At 34.7% G+C, this 14,927-nt stretch overlaps 1 long non-coding RNA gene across 2 annotated transcripts in view; it reads right to left on the bottom strand.

Moving 5' to 3' along the window:
- Positions 1-39: 39 nt before the first annotated feature.
- The window catches only part of LOC124993074 (uncharacterized), a 73,120-nt gene continuing 58,232 nt past the window's right edge, over positions 40-14,927 (bottom strand). Inside the window, exons 3-6 of one of the 2 annotated variants that reach the window (XR_007110240.1) lie at positions 12,899-13,021; positions 10,029-10,174; positions 2,407-2,469; positions 40-456 (exon numbers count right to left, since the gene is read on the bottom strand). This is a non-coding gene — a long non-coding RNA (uncharacterized LOC124993074). The remainder of the gene's footprint in view (positions 457-2,406; positions 2,470-10,028; positions 10,175-12,898; positions 13,022-14,927) is intronic. The other variant, XR_007110241.1, reaches the window with a different exon arrangement.

Raw genomic sequence — 14,927 nt, 5'->3', positions numbered from 1 at the left:
AATCCTCTTGCCTCAGTCTCCTGAGTCACTTGCATTACAGGCATGTGCCACCACACCCAGTAATAAATCTTTAATAAAACTATTTTTCTCCAGTTTGATAATTAGAAAAATTTATTCTAATGTAGTTTTTGAACTTTTCAAAGGGTGACCAAACCATTTTCACCTCTTTATCAAAGTCTTTGTCTTAATATATTTTTCTTATGAAGTATAGGTCAAAACAAGGAATTCATATAGAACTTGAGACTTCTTGGGAAATGCATTATCAAACAGCAAAAGCAAATGAGGAAAGGAAGTACATAAAATATAGGATGCATAATAAAAATAAAATAAAATGCAGGAGGTACATTTCCAACCTATCGAAAACTCCACAAAAAAAGAAAACATAGTCATAACTCAGTCACATGAGAGAGGCACTTGGACATGATGTTCAGAGTCAGGTGGTCTTGCAACAGCTACCTGAAGAAAGACAGGAAAATCATTTATGTGCAGGCTTCTTGATTTTGTATTCTCTTTTCTTACCAACCAACAATTGGACACAGCATTTGCTCCCTTAGACTTTTAAGCTTTTTCCACCAGACACAGGAGTTAGCTCTTCCAGAAGTCATATCGAATGCCCTAAAGGGTGAGGCTTTATCTAAATTCCAGACAGCAAAAGAAGCCAAAGCCTCTTTAGAGATTTATGTCTGGCCTGGACAACTAAATAGTTGAAGCTCTCATTATGTTGGGGCCAACAGTAAAGCCAGAGTCAGACTTTGACTTCGGTCTTAAGCATGGCAAAGACAGGTATCAGTATTAGAGAGGGTAACATGATAAATGGCTTAGGGTAGGGAGATTATCTATCAACTGTGGAACAAAGTGAACCATGGGAATAAAAAATGAGTCATTCATATTCATGTATGTACTTCCATGACTGCTTTGGTGATATCATGAAAAACTAAAAATCGTGTCATCACTTCTTCCTTGAAACAAGAGGGAAAGTCCAATCTTTCAAGATACTGGAGGAGTAAACCAACACCTTAAAGCTGTTTGGAGTCACAAATTTAAACCACTCTCCACTTTTCCAAGTCAGGCAGCCCTTCTAGAAATGTTCACCTAAAATCTATGCCCTTTTTTTGGTCTATTGAGAACTAGAGTAGGAGTAATGAACAAAATCAGTTTTGTTTTCAAAAGTAAGCTCTAAAGACTTAACACTTATTTTAAAGTATATATTCTTGTCCTGCCCAGAGTAAAATAACAAATGAAACACATCTCTGACACACTCTCCAATTCAAAATATTCTCAACAGGAAAAGCACTAACTGAAGCAGTCTTTGTTAATTTCCCTACAGAATTCTTCTATAATTACAGGAAACCCCACTCATAGGTCAATCACAATTATACTAGCATATTTATGAACATGTAACTTTCTGAATAATAGCATCATTAAGGAAACAAAAAGCAGTTTTGACAATGGCTATTTCCTGAGAAATAGGAATATTCTTGATTGCATAAACAGTTTTTAAAGAATTCCTGTGTATAAACACCTCAATATGTTTTATTTATAAATTTCTCTTTTTTATCTTTTGCATTAATATAGTGGTTCTATTTTTTCAGCACATGTAATTTACTACAACAAATCACTAGAAATAGAAGTGCCCCATTCATTCTCTGCCTTGTGTTCTTTCTCGAAACAAATGAAATTCAAGCCACATGGATCTGATTCCATTAAAATATTGTTGCAGAAATTCCCAGGTCTTTCACAATACTCCATGGAAGAACCGACATCTTAACCTTGAAAACCAGACAAAGGTGATAGAATCGCTCATTCTGCCCTTCTGAAAATATTTTCTTCACTTGACTTCTAAGATACTACACACTGCAATGGTTTTTACTTCAAGAGTCATTGAAATTTTCTGCTCCTCTTACAACCTTCCAAGAAGTGTTTCAGTTTGCTAAGTTCTTCTCTACCCTATTTGCATTCGTACACCTAGGTAAAAGCTTTCCATTCCATTTGTAAAATACTATTCATAACCTGAAGATACTTAAATGTCATTGACCAGTCTAGATCTTTATCCTAAATTGCATACTTATATACCCAATCACCTTTTAACCTCTTTCATATCCTAAAAGGCATCTGAGAGTTTGTCTAGCCAGAATAGAATTATTTTCCTCCATGTAAATATTTCCTCCCTCAGTTTCCTGAATAAGTTGACCATTCTTCAAAGTAGTCAAGCAAAATGCCTCCAAGACTATTCCTTGACACCTCCTTTCCTTTCAAACTTTTATTTTGGTACCAGGAATTGAACCCAGGGATGCTTAATCACTAAGCCACATCCCCAGTTCTTTTTAAATTATTTTATTTAGAGACAGGGTCTCCATGAGTTGCTTTAGGACTTCACTAAGTTGCTGAGGCTGACTTTGAACTCACGATTCTCCTGCCTCGGTCTCCAGAGCCGAGTGCGCCACCGCATCCAGCATCAAACTTCTTAATCTGTAAGTAAATATTAATGTATTAGTCTTCAAAAATATGTAATCAGTCATCATTTCTTAATGTTACCACTTTCTTGGTCCATGGCACCATCCTATCTTCCATGAACTACTACCTCAAGCTCCTATTTTTAACCCACATATAAAAACATCAAAAAAATTTTTTTCACTCCAACATTTTCCTCATGCACATCACTCCTTATCAGAACAGAACAGAGGAACAAGAATCATGCCACCTGCATCTCTCCTAAGACTCGGCAATGAGTACCTGTTGATTTTTTTTTCCTACTGCTCATGCCCTCCTAAAATTTTAGGTCATCCTTCCTTTACTATAATTTTTAATTACCATGGAAGGAATTTGAATTTTAAAAGCATTACAAGACTATAGGATCAATTCTAAAGCAGCTTCCAAATAGAAATTTACTTAAAGGTGTCCAACTGTTTTCTTACTGAACATTTTAAGCACATAACTAAACACATTTTGAACCTAGTGTTTTGGTCACACTTTATTCACACTCTGTGTGAGTTCCAGAAAATTTGCATTTTAGTCAAATATGTGTAAATCAATTCAAATCAATGCAGTAGAGAGAATCATTTGAAGAAATTGTGCAGTGAATCCTTTCTAAAATCAAGTAGTAAGTGAATCATCACTCCCTAAAACATCTTATTTTACATTCCAAATTTTCATTTATTAGGTTTATTTATCATAGACCCTCACTCCCTTGCCCCACCTGCTGTATCTCCAAACTTCTCTAGCTTAAAATATATTTGCTTGATTTTTCTCTTAGGAATAAAGAGTTTGATTTGAATATCATCTTATTTTGGTTTTATAATTGACAGATGTCTATGGCTAAATCCTCTTAAGGAGTAATCCAACTGGTCATATTCAAAAATCTCCCCAACCATCATTACCTGGTGTAATTAAACTCAAAATTTGCCTCTTTTTAATTTTTATTTATTTTTACACTTTTTTATGGAATAGTTCACTGTATAAAAATTTAATAAAATAGTGTTTATACATAACCTATTGTTATGTACAAATAATTATTTATGTGTGGATGTGTATGTTTGTGCTCAAATGCATGTTTGTCCTGTGCATTTTGTGATACTTAGCAGTATCTCCAGCCTCTACTCCTAAATGCTAATAGAACCTGACTCCCTATTGGGACAAATCTTGCCGTTTTGCCATTTGCCCTCTGGTAGACAAAACCAACATTATTTAAGAACTATTATAAATCTCACTTCCCAAGTATAATATTGTTTAACCCATAAATTCTCTATTCTGTCTATCTATATTTCTATGAACTTATAATTGCATCATAAACACATGGACAAGTAGAGAACAATAATTCCTTAATATCATTAAATAGCCAGCACCTTCTCCAAACTCCAATTGTCTCAAAAATGTTATATTTCTCTTTGAACATCAGTCTGTACTGAAAAAAAGAGTCTGTCTCTATATAGATGTATATGAGATGATAGAGAAATAGAAAGAAGACAGACACAGAGATATCTGTACACATACTTACCTCTGGAGGGATGAGTACACAAACAGGAAAGAATAAACACATATATACATATGAGTGTGCATATAAGTAAGTATGTGCAGATAGTTTGAATTAAATTACAAATAAGGTAAATATAGTTAGTTTTAAGTATTTTTAAATCTATTTGAATTTAAACTTAATTATTCTTTGTTTTTTCTAGTAAGTTATACATTGAATAAATTGCCTCATTTTTTCCACAGAAATGTTTCCGAAGTCTGGATTTGTTCATTGTCCCTCTGTAATGTAGGTGATCCTATTGTCCTCTGTATTTCCTGGTAGTTGAACCTAAAATTTGAGGGTCTTTTTGCCTCCACTTGAGGGACTTAACCCTACATTCCAATGCAAGAAAATATTGAGTCTCCTCAAAGGAACCTCCACCACATCTCTTTGCTTTTGACCTGCAGTTAAGCTCAAGTTCCAATACCATCCTAAAGATGAGGTGTGAAGTGAGGTTCTTGAGAAGGTGTGCACACTCAAGAAGAACTACTTGAGTTTTCTAATTTATAAAGACAGAAATCCAGGGATCACACATACAAAGACTATGAAATAAGGATGGGAGGACTATGAAGTCAGATCAGATCAAATTTATCTATATGGGCTCACTTAGCAATGAGTCTGTACTTAAGGATGCATCTTGGGTTAGAAACTGCTTTAATAGTTTGGCTTGTTGACTGAAACAAGAGACAAAAGATGACAGCCCATGAGCAAATTGGAAATGCCTGAGCTACATTAATTTAATTTTTTTTAAAGTGTTCAAAGATTCAGAAAATTGGATTTTAGAGTCATTTGAGATGTACTTACAAACACTAGAATGGTCCAGGAGACATATTTCTCATTAATATGGTTATCTCTCGATATCCATAGGGGACTAGTTCCAAGACCTGTGTGGATACATAAATCTGTGGAAGCTCAAGTCCCTTATATAAAATGGTATAGTATTTACGTATTACCTAATTTCTAGATTACTTATAATACCTAATACAATGGAAATACTATGTAAATCATTTTAGTGTACTTTTGGGAAAGAATAACAAAAGAATCTCCACCTGCTCAGTATCAACATAATTTGTTTTTTTGAATATTTTCAATCTGGGGTTGATTGAAACTAGGACTGCAAAACCTATAGATATGGAAGGTCCACTGTATTTCAGAAATAAATTTGTGAGAGGAGCCCCAGCATTCTTGAACTGGCCTATTATCTCTTCCTCTCTAGACCAAATGTTACTGTGGGAATTGCAGGCACTCCATTGGGAACCCTACACAGAATGGAATCATTGAATCCCCAGAAGACAGCAGCTCAATGGCAGCACAGAACTGCCAAAAGCAAGGCGGAAGTGGTTACCATAATGAGCAATAAAGTCAAAGAAGGAATGAGTATTCTTTTGCTCACACAGACTAACTGATCATAGTGTTTCTTGAAGTGACATAGATAGGAAGCCTACTAAATTCTTATTTAGCCTATATAAGTAGAAACCTGTAAGCAAATGTTTAATTTGAATCATAAAAGGAGAGTCACAATCCCTCAACAAATTCCAAGACAGGTTGGTTTGTAGACCTAGAAGCACTAGAATAAATAGGACAAATCTTCTCCTTGAAGAAAGACCTGGTACACTATCAAAAATTTACATGACTAATATTTCTCTCAGCCTCTCCCAAAGGACCTCTAGCATTTTATCAGGGGACTTGTACTTTGGAAAACGGAACCAATCAGACCCTTCGAGGTCTACTAGAGATGGCTCTGAACTGGCCTGGAGATCCAAAAGGTCATTTTGGCCTTCCAGTGAGAATTGAACCTAACAGAGCTCAGGTAATCAATAGAATTTCACTTCAAACTTATCTCACAGTGTGCCCTACAGATCTCTGAGCTCATCTTGTGATCACTTCCCCAGTTCCAGAGTGTATACTTAGAAAAAGTGTACTTAGCAACTAATAGAATCTCTGTATTTGTTCTCTGACTTGTGGAATGAAGGTGGTTGTGATGGAAAAATTCAAGACAAGCCACTAGAATGTCTCCACTTGGGAAAATAATAAATCAATGCAATATTTTTAACTTGGATAGATTGCAGACATTAGTGCCACCATCAAGGACTTAAAAGATATAGGGATGGTGATTCCCACGACATCTCCATTCAACTATTCTATTTGGTCCATAGACCAGAAAGTGGATGGGACTTGGAGAATTACAATGGTTTACTGTAAGCTTACCAGGTGATATTTCCAATTGCACCACCTGCTTTCACTGCTTGAGAAAATTAACATATTGCCTGGTATCCAGCATTATGATTTGGATCTAGAAATGTCCCCTCAAAAGCTTATGTTTTCAAAGTATGATCCCTAATGCAATAAGGTTCAGAGGTGGAGTTTTTAGGTTGCAGAGAGTTGTAGACTCTTTAGTGGAATAAATCATTTGACAGATTAAAAATTTAAATGAACTACTTCATTTAAGTATTAGGCAGCTGGAGTATGTTTGGAGAAAGTAGATAATTGAGAGCCCCCATCCTTGGGGACTATATTCTGTTGCTGGTCCCTTGATTTCTCTCTACTTCCCAATTACTAACAACTTTCCTTCACCATACCCTTCTGCTATGATGTTCTGTCTCATGTCAGGCCCAGAGTAATTGAATCAGTCTACTATGAACTAAACCCTCTTAAACCAGGAATCAAAATGAATCTTTACTCTTCTAAATTTTTCTTATCAGATATTTTCATCACAATGGTGAAAAACTAACACACAATACAACTTATACAACTATTATTCTTGCAATTGCTCTTTTTAAAACTTTTTAAAAATTTATTTATTTATTTACTATTTTAAATTTTTTTACAGACTTCATTTTGATTCATTGTACCCAAATGGGGTACATCACTTTGTTTCTATGGTTGTACATGATGTAGATTCATGCCATTTGTGTAATCATACATGTACATAGGGTAATAATGTCTGACTCATTCCACCATTTTTCATAAACTCCCTCTCATTTCCCTCTACATAATCTAAAATTCCTCCATTCTCCTCTCACCCCCCAACACCCCCCCACACCTGCATTATATATAAATCATCCACTTATCAAGAAGAATATTTGGCCTTTGGTTTTTGGGGATTGACTTATTTCACTTAGCATGATATTCTCCAATTCTATCCATTTATCTGCAAATGCCCTAATATTATTATTCTTCATGGCTGAATAGTATTCCATTGTATATACATACCAAAATTTCACGCACACTTCAGATAGAACACTTATCTCCAAAATTTATAAAGAACTTACAAAACTTTACACCAAAAATACAAAGAATCCAATCAAAAATGGGCCAAGGAACTGGACAGACACTTTACAGAAGAAGACATATGGGCAATTAATAAATATATGAAAAAGTGTTCAACATCTTTAGCAATTAGAGAAATGCAAATTAAAACAACTCTAAGATTTCATCTTACTCCAATTAGAATGGCTATTATCAAGAATATGAACAACAGATGTTGGTGTAAATGTGGGGGGAAAGGCACACTTTTACATTGCTGGTAGAGTTGCAAATTGGTGCAGCCACTCTGGAAAGCAGTGTGGAGAATCCTCAGAAAACTTGATATGGATTCACCTTTTGACCCAGTTATCCCACTCCTCAGTTTATACCCAAAGGACTTAAAATTAGCATACTACAGTAACACAGTCACATCAATTTTCATAGCAGCCTAATTCACAATAGCAATTGCTCTTTTTGACCAACAGAAGCAGTTTGTTTTGAGCTAGCAAGTCCAGAAATAATATCTTGTTCTATCACAAGAAAAAAATTACCTCCCTAGCCTCATGCCATAATTTGGTTCATAGGGCTCACCTTTCCTTTTCATAAGATATCACACACTGATTCAAAAAATTGAATAACATGCTGTTTAACTTAGTGAGCAAGAAGAAACCACTTCATATTCATTGGTAAGATATTTTCATGTCAGAGTAGGACATAAATCCAAAAAAAATTCAGGCATCTTCTACCTCACTGAAATTTCTATGGGTTCATTAACACAGGGCATTCTAAGGTAAAGAATAAGTAGTTAACAACTGGTTTCTCCTGTAACTTAAAAAGGAATGTGCCACTTAGTAGGCCTTTCTAGAGATAACGTATTGCCCATGTAGGGATGTCAAACTGGTCAATTTACTAAGTGGCCCAGAGAGCTGCTAGTTTTTCATTTGACCTAGATGGGAAAGGCTCTGAAACAGGTTGGGTTTCTGTGCAAACTGTTCTTACACTTGAGCCATATAATCTAGTAGAACCATGAGGACATGAAGAGTTAGTGGAAGATAGTGATGCTGTTTGGAATATTTTGCAGACTATTATTGGTTAATTGCAGTGCATATCTTTAATTTTAGAGCAAGGACTAATCATTATCTGTAGATAACAACTTTCCCTTTGAGAAACAGCTCTCAGCCAGCTTCTGAACTGTAGTAGAAATTGAATATTTGAATATGGGCTGCCAAGTAACGATTCCAAAATTTTGAACTTCGTGATTTCTGACCAACAAAGACATAAATTTAGGCATTCATAGCAACACTAATTCATAAATACAGGTGGTATTCATGTTATTAGTCCTGATAAGGCTCTTCAGGCACAAGTAATTTACATGAGGCAACCCAAATGTCCATGGTCTGTACTATCACTAACCTGCCTTCTCTCCTATCCTGCACTGATGTCTTCATTGGGGAGTATCTTGTAATTAGTCAACAGAGGAAGAGAAGGCTTAAGGCCTGGCTTAAAGATAGTTCTGCATATTATGTAGATACCACTAAAAAATGGTCAGCTGGAGTACAAAAGTCCATCTCTGGAATATCCCTGAAAGACAGTGATAAACAGAAACTCTCCCAGTAGGCAGAACTTTAAGTGCAACTATTTGTGCACTCTGCTTGAAAAAAGAGGTAAGGTTGGATATATGATTATAATCCAATTCATGAGCTTTAACCATTGACTGGTTTTGTTTCCTATTCCCAAGACTACATGATCTGCTGGCCTCAGGGTCATTGTTCCAAAGGGACAAATGCTTCCACCAGAAGATAAAATAATTGTATTAAACTCTAAGTTAAGACTTCCACACAGCTACTTTGCGTCCTTCATGTCTCTGATTCAATAGGCAAAGAAGGGAGTTGCAGTGTTGTCTGGAATGACTGATTTGAGAAACCAGCAAGGAATTGGGCACATCCTTCACAATGGACATAATAAAGAACATGTCTCTGATATAGGAGATCCCTTAAAATGTCTATTAATATGGCCCTGAATAAGGGCCGTAAAAAACTACAACTCATTCCAGGAAGGACTACTGATTGATCAGACCATTTATGAATGAAGTCTCATATCATTCTGCCTAATAAAGAACCACAGTCAGCTGAGGTGCTTGCTGACACAAAAGGAATACAGGATTGGTAGTAGAAGAAGATAGTTATAAATAGAACCTACCAGTACATCAGGAGTTACAGAAATGAGACCTGCAATTGTCTTTAATAGTTTCTCTTTACATTTTCATAAATGTTTGTGTGTATATATATATATGTTAAGAAAATACTTTGGTTTTTCTTTTGTTCTTCCCTTATCATATAAATGTCTATTGAGTTTATATATTTAAGTAGTGTTAATTTTCATTGCAGTATTTAAATTACAGTATATCAAGAGAAGAGTAAACATTCCTAAAAGACTTTACCTCCTCTTGTAAAGAATGGATTATTGGATTTTGGTTATATGCAGGATATTTATGTCATGTTAGGCAGAATTGCAACTTTGTCTTTATTTGGTGATAAAATATGGTTTAAAGAGATCTACATAAGTATCAAATTGATAAAGGATAGATTTGTGATGATAAATTTTATTTGTAAACTCGACTAAGCTAAGCAATGCCCAGATAACTGGTAAAACATTATTTCTGGAAGTGTCTGTGGTGCTTCCAAAAGAGATCAACTTTTGAATCCCCAGACCAAATAAAGAAGATCATCCTCACCAATGTGAATAGGCATCATCCAATCCACTGGAGACTTACATGGAACAAAAAGGTGGAGGAAGAAAGATTTGCTTCTGTTTGAGTTAGGATATACAATGTCTGCTGCTCTTGTACATCAGTGCTACTGGTTCTCAAAACTTTAGCCTTTGACTGAATTTGACTGCTGACTTTCTTGGTTCTCCAGCCTGCAAAGAGCAGAGCAGAGAGTGGAATTTCTTGGCCTCCATAATCATGTGATTCCAATTCCTATAACACACACACACACACACATACACACACACACACACACACACCCTATTGGTTCTTCTGGAGAACTGAATAATACAGAATAGTGCAGATGAATTCACAAGTTTATTTTTTCTTCCAATACAAGGTACATGATGCTGATTGTCTCTATGGAGTGCTAGGAGTTGTTGATGTTTGATGTCTAGATCCCATAATCAACTAGGGGCTAAAAAACTCTGATATTCTAATTCTACTATTCCTCATTAAAGTATTTATTTACTTTTCTCCATCTGTAAAAATGTATATGATTTATTTTTTTATATGTATCTATGTCATAAGTATTTATGTAACTTTTAATTGAAAATAATCAAAAAGATATATTGATGATACAGTGAGAAAATCATCACTGGAATATATAACTTCAAAGCAGACACTATGGATTTGGATTCAGTTCATCCATTTACTAGCTCTGAGACCTTGAAAGATATTTAATCTCTGAACTGGTTATATCATTTTTAAAATAGAACATGATATTTATTTTTCTTTTATATTTATGGCTAGCTAAACTTATCAGTGTATTTTACTATTCCATGTAAAATTTCTTGTGCCTAGATACAATAGTTTTAGCTATTATTATTGTTATTACTATTTTTTTCTAATTGACCTCCCTCTTTCAGAAAAATTTATTTCCTATCAGAACCTTATAAGTCTAAACTATTTTGTGTGGACATCATATTATTGGTACACACAATGGTGATAAGTTTTTCTATAATACAGAAACCACAAATCTTTAAGATGACTGTGAAAAGAATAGAAAACTGAAGTACAAAGAAATGATAGCTGATCATTCTTTTCTCTCTTGCTGCTCACTTCACCTATTATCTTCTTTACCTTCTTTGCCTTCTGCTGTGCACTGAACTGATAGTTTCATTGTTTCCTTCATAATAACTTCTGGAAGCTTCTTACTGTCAATGTACTGAATAATTCTTTCATTTAGCACCTACTCCCTTGGCTTAAATTCCATCTCCTGGCGAAATGAAGATTCGTGTTGAACTCTAGCAGCCATCTGGATTATAAACCAGATGACTTGTCACAAGAGTCTTTGGGGAGGAAGGGAGTGCTTGTGAATTTTGAGGCTAAGACTATCATGCCAATTTAAATGGGTGAGATGACTTGCCCTGTATTCTTACTTATTCCATCAACAAGAGCACTTTAAATTTTCTTGCAGGACTGAAAAACACTCTCTGGTTGAGTGACACCTTTAAGAAAACCAATATCTCAGTTCAGAGATTTCATTGCCAAGACAGAAAGAAAGAAAGAAAAAGCTTTAAAAAATAAAATAAAACAAATGTAATGCCTGCCTTTATGAGGACTCAGCACATGCCTTGTTCTCAGTCCTGCAAAAGCTAAACAGATTTAATTGCCTTTTCATATGTCAAAACCAGCCTGTCCAGAGGGACACAAGAAGAGAAGCTTGTACAGGAACATTTTATGCTGTATCTGTTCCTGGAGCAATGGTGCTTGTGTTTCCAGGGCTGTCAATTAAGCATATTTTTCCCCAGCACATATTCATTAAGACACAGTTGCCAACTTCATTGCCACTGCATTTTTTATTATATACATTAGTTCTGGTTGAAGGACAATTTAGGAATGTTTTTATGGGGAATAAAGAGGACCTCTGGCTGGATGATTTTTCTATCATTTATTATATTATACTAGCAGAGCAAATGGCTTTGTGCCCCTAATGATACACTCTTATCTGCATTTGACTTAGTCTGATCCTTCAAATATTTTTTTGAGTAATGACCTATCACCACAGAACTTCTTCAAAGACACATCAAATATGTATTTATGGACAATGCATTGAAGATGTATTGCTAAATATTAGTGGAAATGGAAACATGCAGAAAATGACAAAAGAGTTTTATAAAAAAATATGAGCTAGATACAGTAAGAGTCAACCAAACTTCTATGTCTCTGGAACAAAGGGAGGACCCAAGAAACAAAAATGTAACAAAGGAAGAGGGAGAGCAAGTGATGTCTAAGACCAGAACAGATATTGCTGAGATTGTCTTCTAGTAGTGTCTCTATGGACTATGTCCTAGTCCTAAGAAAATAGGGGGGAAAACACTGTTCTTGGGTGGACTGTGACCTAATTTCAAATGCAAACAGTTTCTAATCCTATGACTGGTGAATAAGGATTCTCAGAAAAATACTGAATATGCTCCAGAAATTACAAAGGATATTAAAATTCAGAGAGATATGATTTTCAGAGGTGAATCATATGATGTATTCAAAAATTTTTACTTACTTTGTGGTAGTCACTGGTAACCCCCATGGAGCTACCATTGGAAAGGAAAGGATATCATGGTTTTTGAGGTTATGTGAACATTACTGTACTCCCTAGGAAATATTTTTTCTCACCTCCGTCATGAAAGTCAAAGAAAAGCAGATATCAAGACAGAAAAAAGCATGTGGGAAGCTTATTAATGAATGCTCTTGGTATCATAATCTACAAAAGGGGAAAAAAAAGATACAGGAATGGGTAGGATGGAAGTTAAGGTGTAATACAATATTAGCAGAGCTTCCACTTTCCCTGCAGAGGGTTTTGAATATAAGGTGATACCTTTGAGTTACAGAGTTGGCTTGAGAGGTGAACTTTTAACTCCAATCTAGTCACTTACTGTGAATAGTGAAGAGGTCGGGACCTTGGGTGGTGGTGCTCTGAGAAGGCTGGCAGCTGCTGGATTAATTGCTGGACACTCTCCCAGAAGATGGGGAGACTCTGGGTGCTGTTATCACAGCTTCTACAACAATGGAAATGAGAGTTTTCCTGAACCACTGCTGTAATAGTTAAACTTAATAAAGTTAGTTCTACATATACAGCCAGAGCTCTGTAAATGGTAGTCAAAATTTTCCTACTAAAATTCAAGGAGGGGTTTTGAAAATTTTTGAAATTTATAAAGATTTGTATGAAAGATATTTGGCTATCTTTATGTGTTTCAGAGTTGAGGCAAAAGTTTAAGAATAGTAATTATCTTATGTTTACAGTAACTTTATATTATATGAATTTCATTTTCATAGGATAGGAAACTAAGACTCAGGTTAATTTAGAAATATTTGCACAGTTACAGAGATCAATTTCAAATAACCAAAGAATTTATATGACAGTTTCTATTTTTCTATTCTAGAATGAAAGTAAGACTTCTAATCAGAAGATCTAATCTTAATTAGATCTAATCATGAACCTTCCCTTTATGAGCTTTATGATTCCAGCACACTTGATACCCGTGGATCCCTGTCTCTGTACTTATGCATGTTACTTGCATCTCCAGGCTCTCTAAGCTGTGTTTGCTAGGGATGCTTCCTATTATGACTGACATGTGCAGAGGGTTTTTAAGGGCAAAGTAGATAATATAGAAAGTGTGCTTCAGAGATGAGGAAAATGGCATATTTGGGTATCTGGCAACAGTTTGCTGTGCCTAGAGCACACAAATTGAGTCCTAAGTTTTTAGAAAGAAGTAGAAATGGGTAGGGAGGAAAAAGATCTTCCATAAAATGAAAATTTTCTTGGTCTGGGATTATAAAGAATGTGTTCAAAATTTTCTTGAATAAATTTATGTAGTATTTGGATATATTCATCAATTTCATGAAGATTTATATTTCTTTTTTGCCTTTGCATTTAATTTTAGTGTTTACTTTCATTACCTTTAATTTTACTTGTGACCATATAATACATAGATATGTTTCAAAAATCAATGTCCATTTCTGTATCAAGTCCCTTTCCATGTGACATCAGTTTAAACAATAACCTAGATTCTGTGTGCCTCACAACACACAAATTAAAAGAAAAGCCAAGTTGTTCAATTACTCAGAGAAATAAGTGCTTTGAAATTCTACTTTAAGATTCATGATGTCTGTATTTAAAATACATTAAAAGGACATGCTATAAATCTTTATGTCCATAAATTTCATAACATATGGGAAATATACAAATTCTTTCAAAGACACACACTACAAAAAAATATACACTAGGAGAAATAGTCTGGATGAATGTGTGTGTGTGTGTGTGTATGTATCAATTAAAGTTTGTATCTATTAGGAATAAATTTCTAAAACAGAAACTACCAGGCTTAGATGAATTCTAATTCTGGTGAATTATACAAAGCATTTATGGAAAAAAACATAGAATTTTCAATAATATTTTCCAGAAAATTTAAGTCAGAGAATACTTTCTAATTTAGCCTATGTGACTAATATTATCCTAATACCCAAATGAGACAAACACATTATAAGAAGAAAAATTACAGGTCTGTGTCTTCTTTGAACTAGATATAACAATTGTCAACAAAATATTAGCAAATCAAATTCAATAATTTATAAAAGAATTAGATACCACAATGAAGTGGGATTTCATACCAGGTATACAAGGCTGGTTGAACACTCAAAAATTAATTAATGTTCTCCAACTTGCCAACAGAAAAGGAGAAAAATTATGTAATTTTATAAATATATGAAGACAAACATTTGATAAATTCAACAACCATCATGATAGAAACTCTAAGTAAAATAGGAATGGGGAAAGTTCTTCAACTTGATAAAGAATGTCTACTAAAAACCTTACATCTAACATCATACTTAATGGCGAGAAAGCAGATATTCTCTCATTATGATCAAGAAGGCAAAGATATATGCTGTCACTCCCCTTATTCA

This window comes from Sciurus carolinensis, chromosome 1, assembly GCF_902686445.1.
Source record: "Sciurus carolinensis chromosome 1, mSciCar1.2, whole genome shotgun sequence".
Classification (NCBI taxonomy): Eukaryota; Metazoa; Chordata; class Mammalia; order Rodentia; family Sciuridae; genus Sciurus; species Sciurus carolinensis.
This window is presented reverse-complemented; position numbering and strand designations above follow the sequence as displayed.